Genomic DNA, 9,868 nt, shown 5'->3' with positions numbered 1-9,868 from the left:
CTCCAAGTGCAAATTTTAGCTCGATACAGTTATATTCTTTAAGTACCTGGTCTCAAGCGAGGGCATTAAAGTAGACCCACAGAAGATAGAGATAATAAAGAGTTGGCCTAGGCGAACGATGACTAGACAGATTCACAAAATTTGGGGATTGGCAGGTTACATCGCCGTCTATTAGAAGGGTTCTCTTTACTAACTTACCCATTAACAAAGGTAACTCAAAAAAAAATTAAAGTTCAATGGTCTAACACTTGTGAGAAAGTTTTCAAGAACTTTAGAATAGGTTGGCTACCGCTCTAGTCCTAACTCTACATCCTTATCTATCCATATATATATATTTGTTATCTAATTTGATGCAACCAGAATTAGGTTAGGGTCCACATGCAAGACAGAAAGATAATTGCATATGCATCAGAATTTAAAGAATAACGAGAAAAATTACCATACCCATAATCTTGAGCTAGCAGCAGCCATTTTTTCACTAAAGATATGGCATCACTACCTCCACGGGGGTCATGCGACATTTACACAGATCAATAGATCTTACAATATGTATTTAAACAAAAGGAATTGAACCTAAGACAATGGAGATGGCTAGAGTTGTTTAAGGATTATGATTGTAATATACTCTACCATCCGACAAAGCTAAGGTGGCTATCGATGCCATAAGCAGAAGAAAAATGGGAAGTTTGGCTGTCTATGGTTAAATGTTGAATAGTAAAGGAATCCCAACATATAGCTAGCTTGGGGTTTGTCTTGATTAATTGAATTATGGGAAACTTACAGCAACTATGGTTTCCAAGTCTACCTTGGGAACAAGTGTTAGGATCAAATAGTTTGATGATGCAAGCTTGTGTAATTAAAAGGAAGGGATCCTCAAGGGTAAGATCAAGAATTTCAGACTAGATAAAAATAGTGTGATTATGAGGCCCTAGAATTTGGAAGTTGGAATGTTGAAGTTAAAAAAGGAAAACTTGGAAAAATAAGCTGACTCACCAAATGGACTCGGTGACTCTCTGAGTGGGTGTAGCGTATCGCCAAAGGGGCACATGAGTTTGCCCAATATTTCTGGAAAAAAATGCTCAAGAGGCAAGGAGGTTTGTCAAGGAAAAGTTGATTTTGGTGACTCGCCAAACAGATTTTGCGAGCTCAGTACCATCGTCAAAAGGTTTAGAGAAAAGTTACTCAGGAAAGTTAGTGAGAAAAGGGTAGGTTCGGCGCGCAGTGCCTTCTCACTGAAATTATTAGAAGAATTGTAAGGGGAAGTGAATGATTGTTCATAATTAAGACCAGTTCGGTGACTCTCTGATGGTTCAGTGAACCAAGTCGAGTTTGCCAAAACTGTAACACCCCTAAAACGTTGTATGTGGTGTTTCAATTTTCGATGAAAATGATACTACTTTTGTAGATTAGGCATAACTTTTCATATAATAGTCCAAATTAGGTGATTCAAATCTTTGAATAACCCCAAAGGAATTACCTACAACTTTCATGATGACTATATCTTAAGATTTGGAGGATTCATAGGTCAACTAAATTAATTTTTGCAAGACATGGTATTGTGATGAAATGGAGTATTTGTATAAGCAAATTCATATCTCATGCTAGGTTATTCCAAATCAGTTGATTCTTGAACGACATGAAAGTATACTTCTAGATCTATAATTGATATGAAGATACCAAATCTTAATTAGGAAGTTATCTTGTTCAAACGCAACTCCGTAAAAGAGTATTCTATTAAAAGAAGGTTGATCTCACCAACCATGGAAAGATCTAAATCCATTTGACATCACCCATGACATCAATAGTCCTCCATTTGACATTATCCATGAGATCAAAATCCTCCATTGAATTTTCAAAATCATCCTTTGTAATTATTTTTATTTATTATTAGGTCTCTCCCCCCACCAATAAATACCCACCTTATTTACTCATTTTATTCATCAAACTTTCTCATGCAACTCTTCTCTCTATACACTTCTTTACTCATTTTCAAATATAGTTTTAGTTTTTAGTAGTGTAGAAATACTATTCCGGTGATTCTTATATTCCGGATAGTACACAAAATGCTCTGGTGAGGAGAAAAGGCTAGGGGTGCAAGAGTGGTCATTGAGTTCTTCAATTCGGAGTAAAGCTTTAAATTTCAGATATGTAAGGCTATTTATAACATTGAATTGAGTTCGTCCATGCGCCCGATATTTAAATTCATTATAATTGAGTTATAGTTGAGTTTTACCCAAATCTTGAATTGTAAATGAATTAATTCTTCTTCTATTGAGTTAGATATATTTATGCATTGAGATTATTATTATTTTTATCTCTCATATTATTGAAATTATTGTTCATGGCTACTTTCCCATGAATCCTAATTGATTTGATGTTCATGAATAATTTTACACGTGTTTTGAATAAAGATGTTGGCTTTTAATATTTATTGATAAAAAGAGTGATTTGAATTAATAATATATATGTATTTTATTGAGTTTTGAAAGAGTAAAAGAATTGAGTTTAAATGAATTTGAGTAAATGATGTTTTGAGCAAGATGTTTTGATGAAATATAAATAATGTTTTGAAGTGTAATGATTGATGAAGATGTAATAAGATGAGTTTGATGTTTTTTCAATAAGACTAGATGATGATGTTAATATGAGCACATATTTTGAGAGTAGTATTGAGCACAGAGTTGGGTAAGAGTTTAATTGGCTCAAACTCCAAAACTACGTAGTCAGCATATGATGGAGGCTATACCTCTTAAATCCCAAAAAGAGGACTTCGATAATTAGATCCAAGATGGTGATATCCTTTACCTTGGCAAGGTATTGGATGGATGTGGAAACAACATCGCTTCATTGTATCATCACTAGCTCATAAATGATGGTTGTCAGTTAGAAAAACTCTCAACTGAGTAAGCATTGCTTATTATTATTATTATTATTATTATTATTATTATTATTATTTTAAAACTTGCATTACATATTAATATTGAGATGATGTTGATTTCTGAGCCGAGTCTTTCTGAGAGAAGTTTCTTGATATCTATCCTTACTTTCCTGTCACTTTACATATTCGTACATTTCATGTACTGACGTCATTCGACCTACATCATTTTAATGTAAATACAGGTGTTAGAGATCTTCAACAGGCGCATCATTGAAGATCATTACTTTTCAGTTATTTGGTGACTCCTTCTTGTATTCAGAGGAACTCTTTATTCTTTTATTATTGTTGAGTATTATGTTTCTTTTGAGGTAGCCATGGATATGTCATTGTCACCGTCTGATAGTGTTAGAGGCTTCATAGAAAGAGTTTGATGATGTAATTGGAGTAGTTCTTCTTTGAAACTACTTCTTCTAAGGATTATTTCTTTCATTTGGTATTGATGATGGAGAGCCCACATAAGTATTCTTATTTTTACTTAAGTCTTTCGATGATGAACGAATGAGTGATGAGACTAAGTGGTTTTCTCGGAGGCCATAGATGGTTTCTAAGTGTCTTCCATGCCTAGGGTACCCTCTCAGGGTGTGATAAAAACCTTTAGAGATTTTCACTTAGAGTTTTAGAGGGGTTGGTGAGGAGAGGGGGAGTTTGGCAACTCACCGACTGGGTCGTCGGCGAACACGGTCAATCTTGCTAACCTATCTTCGTCAGTCTTCTTATAAGGATATTTTTGTCTTTTCTTACCCAATTAATCCCTAATCTATGCCGTTTTGGACCTATTCCTAAACCTATAACTATCCAAACCCTTTGAAATCCTTTCATTCCCTCTCCAACCACTCAGTACAATAATTCTCTCTCTAAAAACTCTCTCCCAAGGAATTTCTTCTCTTCCAAGCTAAGGACTTTCTAGGTCAAGTTCAAGCATCCTAATTTCAAGTGCATTTAGGGCTTTGATTAATCAAGGTATGTTGGGAATTCATCCATGGACCCTTTCCATCCTTGGAGTCCTAAAGGTTTTCTCCTTTCTCAATCAATTTTAGTTTAATGATTTTGGGGTTTTCATGAGATTGTATTAGGTCAATTCAATTATAAATTATTTCAACGTTAATGATTCAAGTATGCATGATTCAATTTTAATTGAATATTTTCAATTGAGTTTTCATGTACCCATGCATTATTGTATTTTCAAGTATGAAGTTGTGGAATTTTGATATTGAATTTTATGAATGATTTATAAATGATTAACAAAGACTTATGAATGAGTCATGAAAGTAATGAATGATGTTTTCAAGGATGTTTCAAGTAAGTATTTATGATTGTGAAAGAATTTGTCACACACTTATGTAAAAGGCAAAAGGTTTTCTCACCTACTCACGAATTCATAAAGATGAAAGATTTTCTCACACTTGTATGAATCATGTTAATGAGTTAATATTATGACTATTTTATGATGTGGATTGGTGCTTATTATTGCCTTTCCTAATGATGTTAATGACTATGATTTATGACTTTCGTTGGGATCTTGACTAAGCACCAGGGGGGATTTGAGGTGGGGTTCAGTCTGAAAGCTCAAGAAGCAACCCAAGGGAACTCTATTAGAAACCTCTAGTCCCAAACTATGTGCCCCCATAGGTTTGATGTCCTAGCTAGTGGATCCAAAAATAGCTTAATATTTAAAATGTTTTCACGGAGTCTACCTTGGCAAGTAGCCTCTCTCTTTTCGGTGTGGGAATAACACCAGATTCCATGTTCCAGCTCGCATGGTCCTAAATGTCAATTAAAGGTTCCTACAAAATAACTATGTTTTCTTATAAGCGCTTGTGATGTTTTCAAATGATGCATTGACCACATGTTATGACCTATGATTATAAATCTCATTCTTTTAAATGATTATTGGTCTTACATCACATGTTTTATCATTTATGCTCATCATGCTATCATGTCTACATCATGCATATTTCTCACATACTTAGTACATTCTATGTACTAACACATATTTTTTTTCCTATATTGTATCATAATATAGGGTCCAACGATAATCACTCCCATCCTCCTGCTCGTGGCTAGATCTTAAGTATTGTTCTCTAGTTGGTGAGTCCTCATGTTCTAAGGATGCAGCATTTGTGACTATCTTTCATGGTCCATTATGACTTTTTATTTCTTATGTTGGTGAGCTTGGAGCATATCCTATGCCCCATCTAGACTAGTAGAGGAATGCTTTAGACTATCATGAGTTTGTAGCTCCGTTAATTAAGACATAATGCATTGATTTTTTTCCTTATTCAAGATTCTATTTTGAGACTTATCTTCCACACTATACTTACCTTGTGTATGCAATATGTTCTAAGAGGCTTGTTTAGAGCCTCTCAGAATTCTAATGACTGTATCACGCCTAGGGCCTAGCTTGGGTCATGAAAAATTTGGTATCAGAGTACAAGGTTTAAGGTATCCTAGGGATTCTAACATGCCATATCGAGTAGAGTCTTGTTCATGGGTGTGAAGCATGCCACATCTATGAATAGGAGACTATGAGACGTTTTAGGAAACTTATTTATTTCACTATTCCTATGTCGTGTGATAAAGTTAAACTCTAAGGCTATTCCCTCTAACATTTTTTCTTTGCGATGACAGAATCATGCCTCTAAGAAAGCTCTTATAAGAAGGAATATTGTGGAGGAGCAACAAGCTCCAAATGATCCTTTGAATGAAAAAGTCTCCCATGCAGAGTTTCAAGCCACTTTCCAAGTTCTTGCTCAAGCCGTGATGGCTCAAGACAATAAAGAGGTAGTTGCTACCGTGAACCCAAATATGGGTACGGTGGCAACAAGGGTTCGTGATTTCATGAGGATAAGTCCATCGGAGTTTCATAGGTCAAAAGTGGATGAGGATCCACAAGAATTTATAGAGAGCATTCTCAAGATCGTGGAGATTATAGGGGTAATCCTAGTAAATATGGCGGAGTTGGCCGCTTACCAATTGAATGAAGTTTCTAGAATTTGGTTTGATCAATGAAAGGGTGAGCGGGCTAGAGAAGTGGGTCCTATTGCTTGGGAAGAGTTCATAAAGGTGTTTCTTGACCATTTCTTTCCCCTTGAGCTAAGGGAGTCTAAAGTTCAAAAGATTATCAACTTGAAGCAATGGAATATGAGTGTGAGGGAGTATACCCTCAGTTCACATAATTTTCAAAGTATGCTCCATTTATGATTGTCAATCCTCGAGCCCATATGAGTATGTTCATATTAGGTGTTTCGTACTAGGTATCCAATGAGTGCAAAACCTCCATGCTAATTAGAAAAATGGACATCTCAAGGCTCATGACTTATGTCGAGAAAATTGAGGAAAAGCTTAGGGGAGAAAACAAGGGAGTCCAAGAGGGCATCCAAAAATGGTGGTCGTCCTCAATTTCTCCAAAAGCACTTTGGTCAAAATTCTTCAAGTGCTAATCCAAAGTTCGATAAGGATAGTTTATCTAACCCTAAGGTTTAATGAGGAGTTTCGAGTGGTCATGTCACCCCTGCATGCAAGAAGTATGAAAGGAATAATAGAAGAGAATGCTTGGCAGGATCAGGTGCATGTTATAGGTATGGAAGGTCGGGTTATCATGTGAGAGAGTGTAGAGGTGGTGGTGGACCCCAGGCCCAGACTCAGGCAATAGGTCAGCCAAGTCGGCAGGGTGCTACTGCGGGTTTCGATAGTGGTCAACGCCAAAATCGATTCTATGCTCTTCAGACTAGGCAGGAGTTGGAGGAGTCTCCCAATGTGGTTACAGGTATATTACAGGTCTTTCACTTTGATGTTTATGCCTTTCTTGATCCGGGAGCAAATTTGTCTTTTGTAAATCCTTATGTTTCTATGAAATTTGATGTTAGCCCCAAAATCTTGCTAGAACTTGTTTCAGTCTCTACTCCCGTTGGTGAGTCAGCCGGAGCATACTTGGAAAATTGAGTAAACTCAAAGCATATTCCCTCACACTCATATTTCCTTTTTTCAAATTTATGAATTCTTGAACCTTAGCCTCCCTCAACTCAAGGGGAAGGAACCGATATAGAAACATATCCTTGAACTTCTCCCATTCCAAAGGACCCGCACAATAGCCGTTTCTTTCTTTCATTGAGCAAACCATATTTGAGCAACCCCTTTTAATTGATAAGTGGCCAAATCCACCTTCTCCACCAAAGTTAGATCCATGATTCCCACAATCTTTTGGATCCTCTCTATAAACTTTTGTGAATCTTCATCCACATTAGACCCATGGAATTCCAGAGGATTCAAACTTATAAAATCTCAAACCCTTATCACTGTCATACCCACATTTTGGTTCACAAGAGCTACCACCTCATAGTTAGCTTGGCACTCCATGGCTTGGATAAGGACTTGGAAAGCAGCCTTAAACTCGGCATGAGTAACTTGCTCGTCCAAAGGATCAACCATAGTTTGATGTGCTTATTTCCCCTCATCTTGATTCACATTCCTTCACAATGATGCTCTTCTTGGAGGCATGATTCTGAAATGCATAAAACATGAGTTAGAAGGAAACCTTATAGAGTTCAACTCTATCGCACGACTTAAGAGTGATGAAAAAGGTAAAGTTTCTTAAACGCTTCATAGCCTTTCATTCATAAATATGGCAGGCTTCACACTCATGAAAAAGACACTACTAGATGCGGCATATTAGACACTTAGGACTCTTTAAAAATCTGATGCTCAGAATACCAAATTTGTCACGTCCCAAAGACCCCCTAGGTATGACACGGTGAAGAGGATCCCAAAAAATCCTAGACAAGCCTCTTAGCATAAGCATGAATTAAGATAATAAAAAATAACTGAAAGTGGACGATAAGACTCAAAAAATACAATCTCAACATAAGAAGAATAGAGTATAACATCTGAACCTAAATGAAGTCTAAAGAAAGACATAAAGAACTCCTAATATGGATGTGTATCGAACCATGATGACTCACCAAAGAAGTGCAACGCTGATGAGAGTCACTACTAATCGCGGGCGTGAGTAGGAGAGTCGCGACCTATAGTATAAAATAATATAAGCAAAAGAAGTATGCACTCAGTACTATGAAATGTACTGAGTATGGAGAATGCAAAATGTATGATATGAGACATGGTAATACAATGACCAAGCCAAAACATTATACAGTTCTTCAAAACATCATTAGAAATATAAAACATGGTCAATGTAATATTTTAAGAAAGCCATAAGCTCTAAATAACATGGTGAGAGATACCATTAACCGACATAAATGATGTGAGCTATAAAATGAACTACTCTCAACGGAATAGCATAACAAAATCATATATAGTCTTTGAAAGATGGTAAAAATCTAATAATACCAAATTCATCATATCATATATGAAAATCATAAGAATAGAACCTTTCAACATATCAAGATTTATAACATAATAATTCATAAAGACACTTATCTAAGCATCAAGATCATGATAAGTTTTCACATAAAAATCACGGAAATCCTTCATGATAAGAATACTTCACTTTGAAGCAAACTTGTTTTCATAAACAGGTTTGATACTTTATCTAAAAGCATTATTAAATCATAGTTCTTCATAAATCATGATGCATGTATAATTTTCAACATAGTTCATAATCATAAAATAGGCATAATGCATGAGTTCATAAGAAAAATATTTAAAATATGTATAATTAAGATCAAATCATACATAATAAGATCATTGAAAATGAATAAAATCATAATTGATTGAACCCAATACCATATCATGAAAATTCTAGGTTCTTGGAAGAAATTACAAAGTGAAATTGGAGATTCTTCGAGACTCCATGGATGGAAAGAGATCCATGGATGAAATTTCCACATACCTAAATGAATCCTAGCTTGAAATTGAAGAGGAGACTTGAAAGCCTCAGAACCCTAGCTTGCTTGAAGAGGAAGATCTTGAAAGAGAATTTCTTGAGAGCCTTAGAGCTTTTTGAGCGAATGAGAGGGAATGGATAGATTTTAAAGGATAAAGGTAGTTATAGGTCTTGGGAATAGGTCCATAACGACATAGTTTTGATATTAAAAGAATAAAAAATGACTAATATAGCCTTAGAAAAATAACCGATGGGAAGGTACTACGGACACCTCTATGGTCCATAGAACTCTATATGGGCCGTATAGGGTCTCGTGGAAAACAAGTACAAAAATCCACTTTCTGAAGTTTCCTCTATGATCATCTTCTACGGTATGTGAAATAATCCATGGATCGTATAACCCTCTCGTCCTATCGAAGCCTCAAAATTTCAACTCTCTAAACTTTCATTCTACAGCCAGGTCTACGGTCCGTGGATCCTTACATGGGTTGTATAAACCTTCTATAGAACTTCCTTTAACAATTTTCCTAAAGGTGGTGTACGGATGGTCATATGTTCCGTAGACCTTTATACAGATCGTACATTCGTCTGTAAAACCTTGATCCAAAAATATTTCCAACTTCCAATCTACGATTGCACTATACAGACTGTATAGACTTATATGATCCATACAAAGGGGCCGTAGAACCAGTTGGACCAACAAGTTTTTCTGCACATTTCTTTCTAAGTCAACATTCCACCTTTTGAGGTGTTAAGGTGCTTCAGTGATATAAAGCTCCAAATCTTTAAAAATTGACTTTTCCTAGGAATGCCTTCATAAAAGAGAACTAGGGCCTAAGACCCCCTCTTCATTCTCAGAAATTGCGTATAGGGATTCTGATTCTCCCTTTCTGTATGCTAAATTATCATCTCTATCTTTACATATTTTAAAATGTTTTATGGTTCGATTATATCCATTTTGCCCTTTTTACATCCTCTACATTTAAATACTATATAATTATTTTCTTTATACAGTCTCTTTACTTCTTCTATAACATTATCGACTTTATAGCCTTGTTTTATTATTTCTATGTTCATAAATTCTTCTTGTT

The sequence above is a fragment of the Solanum dulcamara genome, chromosome 3 (genome assembly GCF_947179165.1).
Source record: "Solanum dulcamara chromosome 3, daSolDulc1.2, whole genome shotgun sequence".
NCBI lineage: Eukaryota > Viridiplantae > Streptophyta > Magnoliopsida > Solanales > Solanaceae > Solanum > Solanum dulcamara.
The sequence above is the reverse complement of the archived record's forward strand: the minus strand, read 5'-3'. Positions refer to the sequence as shown.